The sequence below is a fragment of the Hemitrygon akajei genome, chromosome 26 (assembly GCF_048418815.1).
Source record: "Hemitrygon akajei chromosome 26, sHemAka1.3, whole genome shotgun sequence".
In the NCBI taxonomy this organism is placed as follows: Eukaryota; Metazoa; Chordata; class Chondrichthyes; order Myliobatiformes; family Dasyatidae; genus Hemitrygon; species Hemitrygon akajei.
In genome coordinates this window covers 51,250,261-51,262,760 of record NC_133149.1, presented here as the reverse complement: position 1 = coordinate 51,262,760, position 12,500 = coordinate 51,250,261, and the positions used below count along the sequence as shown (strand labels likewise).

The 12,500-nt window shown below is 48.5% G+C and overlaps 1 long non-coding RNA gene across 1 annotated transcript in view; it reads left to right on the top strand.

The window, feature by feature from the left end:
• LOC140716699 (uncharacterized) overlaps positions 1–12,500 on the top strand; it is a 134,834-nt gene that overhangs the window by 121,840 nt on the left and 494 nt on the right. The window contains exon 2 of the long non-coding RNA XR_012096355.1: positions 12,327–12,500. This exon is cut by the window's right edge and continues 494 nt beyond it. This is a non-coding gene — a long non-coding RNA (uncharacterized lncRNA). The remainder of the gene's footprint in view (positions 1–12,326) is intronic.

Sequence of the window (12,500 nt, the reverse complement as noted above, 5' to 3'; positions counted from 1 at the left end):
GCGGGAGGCGAGAGTGGGAATGAAGGGAGCCTTTTCTGGGTGGCTGCCGTTGACTAGTGTTGTTCCGCAGGGGTCTGTGTTGGGACCGATTCTTTTTGCCAATGGTTTGGGTGATGGAATTGATGGCTTTTTTTTTTAAGATTATGAGGACACTCAGTCCTTGTTTATTGTCATTTGGAAATGCATGCAATGTTCCTCCGGAGTGATATCACAAAATAAAAACACAGGAGAAACCAAAGACCCACACTGACAAAACCACATAATTATAGCCTATAGTTACAGCAGTGCGAAACGATACCGTAATTCGATAGACGCAGACCACGGGCGCGGTTTTAAAAAGTCTCGCGTCCCGATCGACTCCAATCGTCCCGATACCAGGCAGCAGACGGGAGAACTCTCCCTGCCATAAACTTCCAGGCACTGACAACTAACGCCTCGGAAGCAACCGACGACAGCAGACTCTTGAGTCCGTACGAGACCCTCGAGCCTCCGATACAGCCTCCCGAGCGCCTTCGACCTCGTCCCGGCCGCCGAAACAAGCAGAGCCGAGATTCCGGACCGCACGGTAGCGGCGGCAGCGAAGCGGGCATTTCCGAAGTTTCTCCAGACGTTCCTCCGCGCCCTCGCGTCTGCCTCCATCGAATCAGGACTGTGCACGGATCCCTACTTAACACGTAACGGGTATCCATTCTCCAGAGAGGCCGCGCGCGCTGCATCGCGCCGCCATCTTCTCCTCCTCCTTTGCAAATGGTACGAAGATAGGTGGAGGGGCAGGTAGTTTTGAGGAAGCAGGGAGGCGACAGAAGGACTGAGACAGATTAGGAGATTTGGCGAAGAAATGGCAGATGGAATACAGTGTTGGGAAGTGTATGGTCATGCACTTTGGTAGCAGAAATGAAAGGGCTGACTATTTCCTAAATGGAGAGAAGATACAAAAAGCACTGACGTACAAAGCTGGGGGGGGGGATTTAGAAACATAGAAAACCTACAGCACAGTACAGGCCCTTCGGCCCACAAAGCTGTGCCGAACACGTCCCCACCGTAGAACTACCCACAGCCCCCTATTTTACTAAGCTCCATGTATCCATCCAGGAGTCTCTTAAAAGACCCTATCGTATCCACCTCCACCACTGTCGCCGGCAGCCCATTCCACACACTCACCACTCTCTGAGTAAAAAACTTACCCCTGACATCCCCTCTGTACCTACTCCCCAGCACTTTAAACCTGTGCCCTCTCGTGCCGGCCATTTCAGCCCCTGGGGAAAAAGCCTCTGGCTATCCACACGATCAATGCCTCTCATCACCTTGTACACCTCTCACCCGTCCTCATTCCGTGAAGGTTAATTTGCGGGGTTGAGTCTGTGGTGAGGAGGGCAAATGCAATGTTTGCATTCATTTCAACAGGACTAGAATATAAACGCCAGGATGTAACGTTGAGTCTTTATAAAGCACTGGCAAGGCCTCACTCGGAGTACTCTGGGCAGATCTGGGCCCCCTTGTCTCAGAAAGGGAGAGGGTTCAGAGGAGGCTCACGAGAATGGATACTTTCCAGGATACTTTAACGGCTTGTCTTATGAAGAGCGTCCGATGCTTGTAAATAGCCCTGAGTCCTTGTACTCTGCACTTCACTGAAGTGAAGGGAGTAATTATTTCTCAGCACCGTGATCCCTCAGATGCAGCAGATCGGTAGAGAAACGTCTGCCGACTGTGCGACCGAATGTAGGCAATCACTCGGTGGCAGGTTAGGGCCACCAAGGGGGAGAGATCGATGCGCCGGATATAATCTGTCAACGTCCCTCTGTCCGCTTTTCCTGCCTGGCCCTCAGCTGCGGCCGTGATCTCTCAACCCCCAACCTCCCCCGGTTATTTAGAGATAGAGCGTGTTAGCAGGGCCCAGCGGCGCACAGATTTTAACCCTAGCCTGGTCACGGGGCAATTCACAACGGCCGATTAAACCTACCGACCGGTACGCCTTCGGAATGGCGGGGAGGGGGTGAACCTGAGGAAACGCACGCGGTCGCGGGCAGAAGGCGCGGACGGCGGCGGGATTGAGCCCTGAACTCTGACCCCCCCCCCCCCAAGCTGACCCCCTAGGCTACCATGGCGACCGTAGAGGCCCTTGCAGGACTGAGCGGACAAAGTCTGCCAATGGCTTCGGAATTGGAATTTATTTTTATTTCTCACATCCATCCCTCGACATGGGGGAGTAAAAAATCTTTATGTTGCACCTCCGTCCGTCGCAGTGTACAAGCAGTGAGGTGGGAGGACATTGCCCCAGACGCTAGGATTGTATGCGTAATAGCTTTGTGAAAATGTACGTACAGCCAGATCAATGTGTACTGATCGGTCTGACGGCCTGGCGGAAGAAGCGGTCCCGGAGACTGTTGGATCATGGCCTTAATGCTGCGGTACCGCTTCCCAGACACAGATGCAGAGGACAACGGCCAACATCCCGGCGGGACTAGGCTGGTCCGACGCAGGCCGATCACGTCACCAGAAGGTTCAACAGAGTTCCGAAGGCTGCAGGGTGAGGGTGAACGGCTGGAGTTGAGCTGGTGTTCCTCCAGCCATATTGGCCGTGGTTACAGTACTGCGGGGAAGACAAACAGGCCTAAGGATTAAAGCCTCCAGTTCCAGTCATGTTGCCCGTGGTTACCATACTGAAGGGATGAGAAACAGGCCTAAGGATTAAAGCCTCCAATTCCAGTCGTATTCGCCGTGGTTACAATACTTCAGGGGAGAGAAAAAGGCCTAAGGATTAAAGCCTCCAGTTCCAGTCATGTTGCCCGTGGTTACCATACTGAAGGGATGAGAAACAGGCCTAAGGATTAAAGCCTCCAGTTCCAGTCATGTTGCCCGTGGTTACCATACTGAAGGGATGAGAAGCAGGCCTAAGGATTAAAGCCTCCAATTCCAGTCGTGTTCTTGTGAATTTTATCTGCACCCATCCCATCTTAGCATCCCGCGTACATGGCCTCGGGGTGCCACTTGGCTTCGTGGGTGACCTGTCAAACCGTTTGGATTTCCGTTACAGGTTCAGTGAGCCCCCCACCCCCCCGCTCTTTGTGACTTCTATAAAATGGCTGGGATGAGGAAATGGAAGGGTAGGTTGATAAGCTCGAGGCACTGGCGAGGCCCCGCCCATCAGCAGGTTTGGGCCCCTTATCTAAGAAAGGACGTGCTGACATTGGAGAGGGTTCAGAGAAAGTTCATGAAAATGGTTCCGGGGTTGAAGGGATTGTCATACGAAGAGCGTTTGATGGCTCTGGGCCTGTATTCCCTTGAATTCAGAAGAATGAGGGGTGACCTCATTGACACCTATTGAAATGTCTTGATATTTGAGGATGTTTCCTAAGGTGGGAGAGTCTAAAGCCATACGATACAGCCTCAGAATAGAGCGGCGTCCTTTTAGAACGGAGATGAGGAGGAATGCCTTTAGCCAGAGGGTGGTGAATCTGCCAAATTTGATGCTAAGGGCAGTTGTGGAGGCCAAGTCGTTACAAATATTTAAGGCGGAGGTTGATATATTCTCGGTTGGTCAGGGCATGAAGGGACACGGGGAGAAGGCAGGAGATCGGGGGCTGAGAGGGGAAAATGGATCAGCCATGATGAAATGGCAGGGCAGACTCGATGGGCCAAGTGGCCTAATTCTGCTCCTATAGAGACTGTGAAAAGTATTCACCCCACCCCAGAAGTTCTCATGTTTTATTGTTTTACAACATTGAATCACAGTGGATTTAATTTCGCTTTTTTGACACAGATCAACAGAAAAAGACTCTTTTATCTCAAAGTGAAAACAAAGTGATCTAAATTAATTACAAATTTAAAAAAACACAAACTAATTGATTGCATAAGTATTTACCCCTTTCGAGTCAGTATTTAGCAGCAATTATAGCCTCGCGTCTGTGTGGATAGATCTCTATCAGCTTTGCACATCTGGACACTGCAATCTTCCACACTCTTCCTTACCAAACTGCTCAAGCTCTGTCAGATTGCAAGGGGATCGTGAGTGAACAGCCCTTTTCAAGTCCAGCCACAAATTGTCAATTGGATTGAGGTCTGGACTCTGACATGGCCACTCCAGGACATTAACTTTGTTGTTTTTAAGCCATTCCTGTGTAGGTTTGGCTTTGTGCTTGGGGTCATTGTCTTGCTAGAAAACAAATCTTCCCCCAAGTTGCGGTTCTCTTGCAGACTGCATCAGGTTTTCCTCCAGGATTTCCCTGTATTTTGCTGCATTCATTTTACCCTCCACCTTCACGAGCCTTCCAGGGCCTGCTGCAGTGAAGCATCCCCACAGCATAGATAGATAGATAGATAGATAGATACTTTATTCATCCCCATGGGGAAATTCAACATTTTTTCCAATGTCCCATACACTTGTTGTAGCAAAAACTCCTTACATACAATACTTAACTCAGTAATAATATGATATGCATCTAAATCACTAACTCAAAAAGCATTAATAATAGCTTTAAAAAAAAAAAAAGTTCTTAAGTCCTGGCAGTTGAATTGTAAAGCCTAATGGCATTGGGGAGTATTGACCTCTTCATCCTGTCTGAGGAGCATTGCATCGACAGTAACCTGTCGCTGAAACTGCTTCTCTGTCTCTGGATGGTGCTATGTAGAGGATGTTCAGGGTTTTCCATAATTGACCGTAGCCTACTCAGCGCCCTTCGCTCAGCTACCGATGTTAAACTCTCCAGTACTTTGCCCACGACAGAGCCCGCCTTCCTTATCAGCTTATTAAGACGTGAGGCGTCCTTCTTCTTAATGCTTCCTCCCCAACACGCCACCACAAAGAAGAGGGCGCTCTCCACAACTGACCTATAGAACATCATCTCACTACAGACATTGAATGACGCCAACCTTCTAAGGAAGTACAGTCGACTCTGTGCCTTCCTGCACAAGGCATCTGTGTTGGCAGTCCAGTCTAGCTTCTCGTCCAACTGTACTCCCAGATACTTGTAGGTCTTAACCTGCTCCACACATTCTCCATTAATGATCACTGGCTCCATATGAGGCCTAGATCTCCTAAAGTCCACCACCATCTCCTTGGTCTTGGTGATATTGAGACGCAGGTAGTTTGAGTTGCACCATATCACAAAGTCCTGTATCAGTTTCCTATACTCCTCCTCCTGTCCATTCCTGACACACCCCAGTATGGCCGTGTCATCAGCGTGTCATCATGACGCAGCCACCACCGTGCTTCACGGTAGGGATGGTGTGTTCTTGATGATGTGTGGTGTTTGACTTATGCCAAACATAGCGTTTAGCCTGATGGCCAAGAAGCTCAATTTTTGTTTCATCAGACCACAGAACCTTCTTCCAGCTGACTTCAGAGTCTCCTACCTGCCCTCTGGCAAACTCTAGCCTTGATTTCATGTGAGTTTTTTCAACAGTGGCTTTCTCTTTGCCGCTCTCCCACAAACCTGCGACTGGTGAATCACCCGGGCAACAGTTGTTGTATGCACAGGCTCTCTCATCTCAGCCACTGAAGCTTGTAACTCCTCCAGAGTTGTCGTAGGTCTCTTGGTGGCCTCCCTCACCCGTCTCCTTCTTGCACGGTCACTCGGTTTTTGAGGACAGCCTGCTCTAGGCAGATTTACGGCTGTATCATATTCTTTCCATTTCTTGATGACTGACTTAACTGTTCTCCAAGGGACAGTCAGTGACCTGGGAATGTTCTTGTATCGTCTCCTGACTTGTGCTTTTCAATATCCTTTTCGCAGAGTTGCTTGGCGTGTTCTTTTGTTTTCACGGTGTAGTTTTTGGCCAGGATACTGACTCACCGGCGGTCGGACCTTCCAGATACAGGCGTATTTTCACCACAATCAATCGAAAATCCTTGACTGCACACGGTGATCTCCGTTTAACTAATTACATGACTTCTAAAAACCAATTGGCCGCACCAGTGGTGAATTGGTGCGTCATATTAAAGGGTGTGAATACTGATGCAAGCAAACTATTTTGTGGTTTATATTTGTAATTAGTTTACTTTGTAGAGATCTGTTTTCACATTGACAGGAAACAATGCGTCAGAAAAAGCCAAATCAAATCCACGGTGATTTTATGTTGTAAAACAATAAGAAGTGAAATCTTCCAAGGGGGTTGAATACTTCTTATAGGCACGGTATATCTCACGGTCTAGTGGACCACCGTGGATGTCAAACATTACTTTAATGGCTATAAACAGCATGAAACAATTAAGCTAATTGCCCCAAGTTTCTTGAACCAGCCAGTAACGCCGTCAAACAGTGTGACTGCTATCGTCTTTGATGTTTAATAATTTAAGTTTTAAGCTGAATAAAACCAAAACAACAGTAATTAAACACGTTTGACTCATGAAATATGAGTAATCCGAAAGTTCAAAGTTTCTCCCCTTGTACAGATTTAATTTCCAGGTTCACCCAATGAGGGCTAAAGGATATATCCCAATCCTTTAACCAACATATCAAATATCGGATATTAACTGCCCAATAATAAAATCTAAAATTAGGCATTGGGTTCTATTTTAGGGACTTGTCTTCCCTTTGCTCTTTCTAAATTGCCGAAACAAATTGACAACCCGATAGTTAAACATACTTTACGTATATGGTTTCAATTTCGGAAATTTTTTGGGTTGATTCAGTTTGTTTTAAATATTCCTATTGTATCCAATTGCTTTTTTTATCCTTCTATTATAGACCAAGCTTATTCAGCTTGGAAGACTAAAGGATTACTACGATTTTCCGATTTATTTTTGGATAATTGTTTTATGTCTTTTGAGCAATTATCTAATAAATATAATTTGCCTAGATTTCATTTTTTTAGATATTTACAGATTAGGAATTTCTTAAATACTGTACTTCCTACTTTTCCAAATTTTGTGTCTTTAGGTATTTTGGAGAATTTGTTTGAACTAAACCCTTTTCAGAAAGGGCTAATATCAAAACTTTACAATATAATTATGAAGATACGTTCAGAGCCCTTCTATAAGACTAAAAACGATTGGGAAAGAGAACTTAACCTTACTATCCCTATTGAGAATTGGGATAAAATTCTTCAATTAGTTAATACATCATCTATATGTGCTAAACATTCATTAATACAGTTTAAAGCTGTGCACAGGGCTCATATGTCCAAGGATAAATTGGCTCATTTTTATTCCCATATAAATCCTATTTGTGACATATGTCATTCTGAGATAGCGTCTTTAACTCATATGTTCTGGTCGTGTCCGCTTTTGAAAAAATATTGGAAAGATATTTTTGATATTATTTCTGCGGTACTGAACATTGATTTACAACCTCATCCTATTACTGCAATTTTTGGTTTACCAATGATGGATTCACTCCAGACAGGGTAAGGAGGCCCGTTAACAGGCAAACCCGGCGACAAGGCTGTGGTCCTCCTGGAGATTTCCTCACGGCACGTGCTCTCCAATCCGGGCTGCGGCCCGGTAAGGCCCCTCTGCTGTGCGCTATTCGACAGGTGCTGCCTGACCCAAGGGCTTCATTCAGCCGCGCTTTGTTGTGGAATGTCGGTGTGGGAATTGTCTGCCACCTTTCCCAGTGCGTCACTGGCTGTGCGCTGTGCCGAGCACGCGACCCCTGGCTCTGTAACTCTGTCCTTATAAAGCTCAGAGTGATTTCATTAACAAAGTACAGTGGCATGCAAAAAGTTTGGGCAAAACTTCTGTTGCTGTGAGTTGTTAAGTGAGTAGAAGATGAACTGATCTCCAAAAGTCGTAAAGTTAAAGGGGAAACATCCCTTTCAACATTTTAAGCAAGATTAGTGCATTATTTTTGTTTTGTACAATCTTAGAGTGGAAAAGAAAAGGAAAGGAACACTATGCAAAAGGTGTGGGCACCCCGAGAGATCTGAGCGCTCGGCTAACTTTCACCAAGGTCTCCAGCTTGTGAGGGCTTACGGCTTGTTCACAGTCATGGTTAGGAAAGAACCACACAGAACTAGAAGCCTTTTGCAAGGAGGCATGGGCGAAAATCCCCCCCCAAACAAGAATTGAAAGATTCTTAGCTGGCTACAGAAAGCGTTTACAAGCTGTGGACTCTCTGACGGTGGTGTCTGAAAAGAGGACGCTGTCCAAGTTGCATGCCATCTTGGACAATGACTCCCATCCGCTCCATAATGTACTGGTTAGGCACAGGAGTACGTTCAGCCAGAGACTCATTCCACCGAGATGTAACACTGAGCGTCATAGGAAGTCATTCCTGCCTGTGGCCATCAAACTTTACAACTCCTCCCTGGGAGTGTCAGACACCCTGAGCCAATAGGCTGGTCCTGGACTTATTTCCACTTGGCATGATTAACTTATTATTATTTAATTATGTATGGGTTTTATATTGCTATATTTCTACACTATTCTTGGTTGGCGTGACTGTAACGAAACCCGGTTTCCCTCGGGATCAATACAGTCTGTCTGTCTGTCTGTCTGTGATATTTGCCAAAGGGGGTGTTATATGCAGGGTGCCCAAACTTTTGCTTCGGGCCGTTTTCCTTTTCTTTGTTATTTTGAAACTGCAAAAGATGGAATTAAAAAAGTAAATCTTGCTTAAAATATTAAATAAATGCGCCATCTTTAACTTTACACCTTTTGGAAATCAGGACATCTTTTACTTGCATAGCTATTCACAGTAACGGAAATTTTGACCGGGGTGCCCAAACTTTTACATGCCACTGTACTCATGTACAATACTGTATAAATATATCTGTCACCCTGACGGTCTTTCGGCTGCGTAAGTCCGGGGAAGACGATCTCTGGCCCCGCCAAACGTGTGAGATTGAGGTGCGGAACCCACTGTTTGTGTGGACGCTGCGTGATCTGTCCACCCCCCGTTGCAAATCAGCACCGCGGAACAACAGACAGTACTCCGCATACAGTTAAACGATTTAGCTTTACAATTCTTAAGTTGACTAAAGGGTTAGTAAAGTAAAACAAAAAAGAAAAAGAAAAAGAAAAAAACTGCCCAACGTGCACGTTGGAGAACACTGCTTCCCCTTCGCCGATCCTCCGTCGATTTCCACCGGGCTTCACCGACTCCCGGCCCCGCTCCAAGTCTGCACCTACGACCTCTCCTTTCTGGCATCTCCTCACTCCATCTTCCACCAGATGAGACCCAGATCACCCCAGTGTCAGGCACACGGCACGAAGACACACTCCCCTCATTGGACAGGTCTCGTTCCAAAGCACCCGTTACCTCTAACCATGACCCAAACACTGCTTCTACAGAAAGACCATTTCATCAGCAATGAAACCTTTCCCAGGGTGAGAGAGCGAGAGAGAGACAGAGAGGGAGAGAGAGAGAGTAGGGGAGAGAGAGGGAGACACAGAGACAGAGAGAGAGAGGGGGGTGGAGAGAGGGAGAGAGAGAGAGAGACAGACAGACAGACAGACAGAAAGACAGACAGAGAGTGAGAGAGAGGGAGAGAGAGTGGGGGAGAGAGAGGGAGAGACAGAGAGAGAGAGGAGGGAGAGAGAGACAGAGAGAGAGAGAGGGAGACACAGAGAGAGTGAGAAAGAGAGGGAGAGAGAGACAGACAGACAGAGAGAGTGAGAGAGAGAGACAGAGAGAGAGAGATAGAGAGAGAGGGAGAGAGAGAGAGGGGGGAGAGAGAGACAGGGAGAGAGAGGGAGAGAGAGAGAGAGGGGTGGAGAGAGAGAGAGAGAGAGGGGGAGTGAGAGAGTGCGCCAGGGAGCCTAAGACTTTTGCACACAGCACTGTAGGAATTTTATGTCTCGCACTGTACTGCTGCCACAAAAAAAACTAATTTCATGATAATTGTGAGTGATGATAAACCTGTTTTTGAAACAGGTTTCTAATTGTGGTCTGAGAGCGGGAAAGGGGAAGGGAGAGGGGAATCATGATTGGGAAAAGGGGAAGGGAGAGGGGGAATCATGGTTGGGGAAAAGGGGAAGGGAGAGGGGAATCATGGTTGGGGAAAAGTGGAAGGGAGAGGGGGAATCATGGTTGGGAAAAGGGGAAGGGAGAGGGGGAATCATGGTTGGGAAAAGGGGAAGGGAGAGGGGGAATCATGGTTGGGAAAAGGGGAAGGGAGAGGGGGAATCATGGTTGGGAAAAGGGGAAGGGAGAGGGGGAATCATGGTTGGGAAAAGGGGAAGGGAGAGGGGGAATCATGGTTGGGAAAAGGGGAAGGGAGAGGGGGAATCATGGTTGGGGGAAGGGGAAGGGAGAGGGGAATCATGGTTGGGGGAAGGGGAAGGGAGAGGGGGAATCATGGTTGGGAAAAGGGGAAGGGAGAGGGGGAATCATGGTTGGGAAAGGGAAGGGAGAGGGGGAATCATGGTTGGGGGAAGGGGAAGGGAGAGGGGAATCATGGTTGGGGGAAGGGGAAGGGAGAGGGGAATCATGGTTGGGAAAAGGGGAAGGGAGAGGGGAATCATGGTTGGGAAAAGGGGAAGGGAGAGGGGCATCATGGTTGGGAAAAGGGGAAGGGAGAGGGGAATCATGGTTGGGAAAAGGGGAAGGGAGAGGGGAATCATGGTTGGGGAAAGGGGAAGGGAGAGGGGGAATCATGGTTGGGGGAAGGGGAAGGGAGAGGGGAATCACGGTTGGGAAAAGGTGAAGGGAGAGGGGGAATCATGGTTGGGAAAAGGGGAAGGGAGAGGGGAATCATGGTTGGGGGAAGGGGAAGGGAGAGGGGAATCATGGTTGGGAAAAGGGGAAGGGAGAGGGGGAATCACGGTTGGGAAAAGGGGAAGGGAGAGGGGAATCATGGCTGGGGAAAGGGGAGGGGGAATCATGGTTGGGAAAAGGGGAAGGGAGAGGGGAATCATGGTTGGGAAAAGTGGAAGGGAGAGGGGGAATCATGGTTGGGAAAAGGGGAAGGGAGGGGGGAATCATGGGGGAAGGGGAAGGGAGAGGGGGAATCATGGTTGGGAAAAGGGGAAGGGAGAGGGGAATCATGGTTGGGAAAAGTGGAAGGGAGAGGGGGAATCATGGTTGGGAAAAGGGGAAGGGAGAGGGGGAATCATGGGGGAAGGGGAAGGGAGAGGGGGAATCACGGTTGGGAAAAGGGGAAGGGAGAGGGGAAGCACCAGAGAGACATTCTGCAATGATCGATAAACCGATGGTTTGGAATCGAACGACCTTGCTGGGCGTCTCAGGGACCGGGTGCGTCTGAACCTGTGTCAACCCCTTCCCCAACCCTCACTGCCCCCCGCCCCCAGCACTCCTTCCCCGCCACCCGTCCCACGACCCCTCCCTCGCCATTCCCAGCATCCTTCACTCCCGCCAGATTTACAAACTCGCCCTCCGCTGCCCGTTGACAAATACAGTCCTCAGGCGCCCCAGCTCTACGTCTACTACCCTGAGATTAGCTTCCCGTGAAGGCATTGACAGTAGAATATAGACAAAGTTCAACAAAAGCCAGCGGGTGTTCGAAAGAAGAATAAATAAGTAAATGAGCCCACAGGTAACAGGTGTGAGGTATTGCACTTCGGAAGGTCAAACCGAGGTAGAACGTACAAGGTAGATGGTAGGGCACTGAGGAGTGCAGTAGGACAGAGGGATCTGGGAATACAGATACAAAATCCCCTAAAAGTGGCATCACAGGTAGATAGGGTCGTAAAAGAGAGCTTTTGGTACATCGGCCTTTATAAATCAAAGTACTGAGTTGGAAAGTTATGGTGAGGTTGTACAAGGCATTGGTGAGGCCGAATCTGGAGTATCGTGTACAGTTTTGGTCACCGAATTACAGGAAGGATATTAATCAGGTTGAAAGAGTGCAGAGAAGGTTTACAAGGATGATGCTGGGACTTGAGAAACTGAGTTACAGAGAAAGGTTGAATAGGTTAGGACTTTATTCCCTGGAGCGTAGGAGAATGAGGGGAGATTTGATCGAGGTGTATAAAATTATGATGGGTATAGATAGAGTGAATGCAAGCAGGCTTTTTCCACTGAGGCTAGGGGAGGAAAAAAACCAGAGGACATGGGTTAAGGGTGAAGGGGGAGAAGTTTAAAGGGAACATTGGGGGGGGGCTTCTTCACGCAGAGAGTGGTGGGAGTGTGGAATGAGCTGCCAGATGAAGTGGTGAATGCGGGCTCACTTTTAACATTTAAGAAAAACTTGGACAGGTACATGGATGAGAGGGGTTTGGAGGGATATGGGCCGGGTGCAGGTCAGTGGGACCAGGCGGAAAAATGGTTGGGCACAGCCAAGAAGGGCCGAAAGGCCTGTTTCCGTGCTGGAATGTTCTATGGTTCTTGGGAGCATGTTGTAGGAGTCGCTGAGTGTTTTGGGTGGGTGTACGTCTGCGCCGGGAGCCGGACGTGTCTCACCGATGCCCTCTCTCTCCGTTGCAGGTCGTCCAAGCTGTTCCGCGCGTTCTACGTCCCCTTCCTGTCGGAGCAGCAGACGACGTACGCCAACTACACCATCCTGAAACCCAAGAGGCTGAAGGCAGCGCGGAAGAAGGCGGGGGGCTAGGACAGCGCCCTTGCTGGAAGAGCTGGGGAGGGTGGGGAAGGAACCCCGCC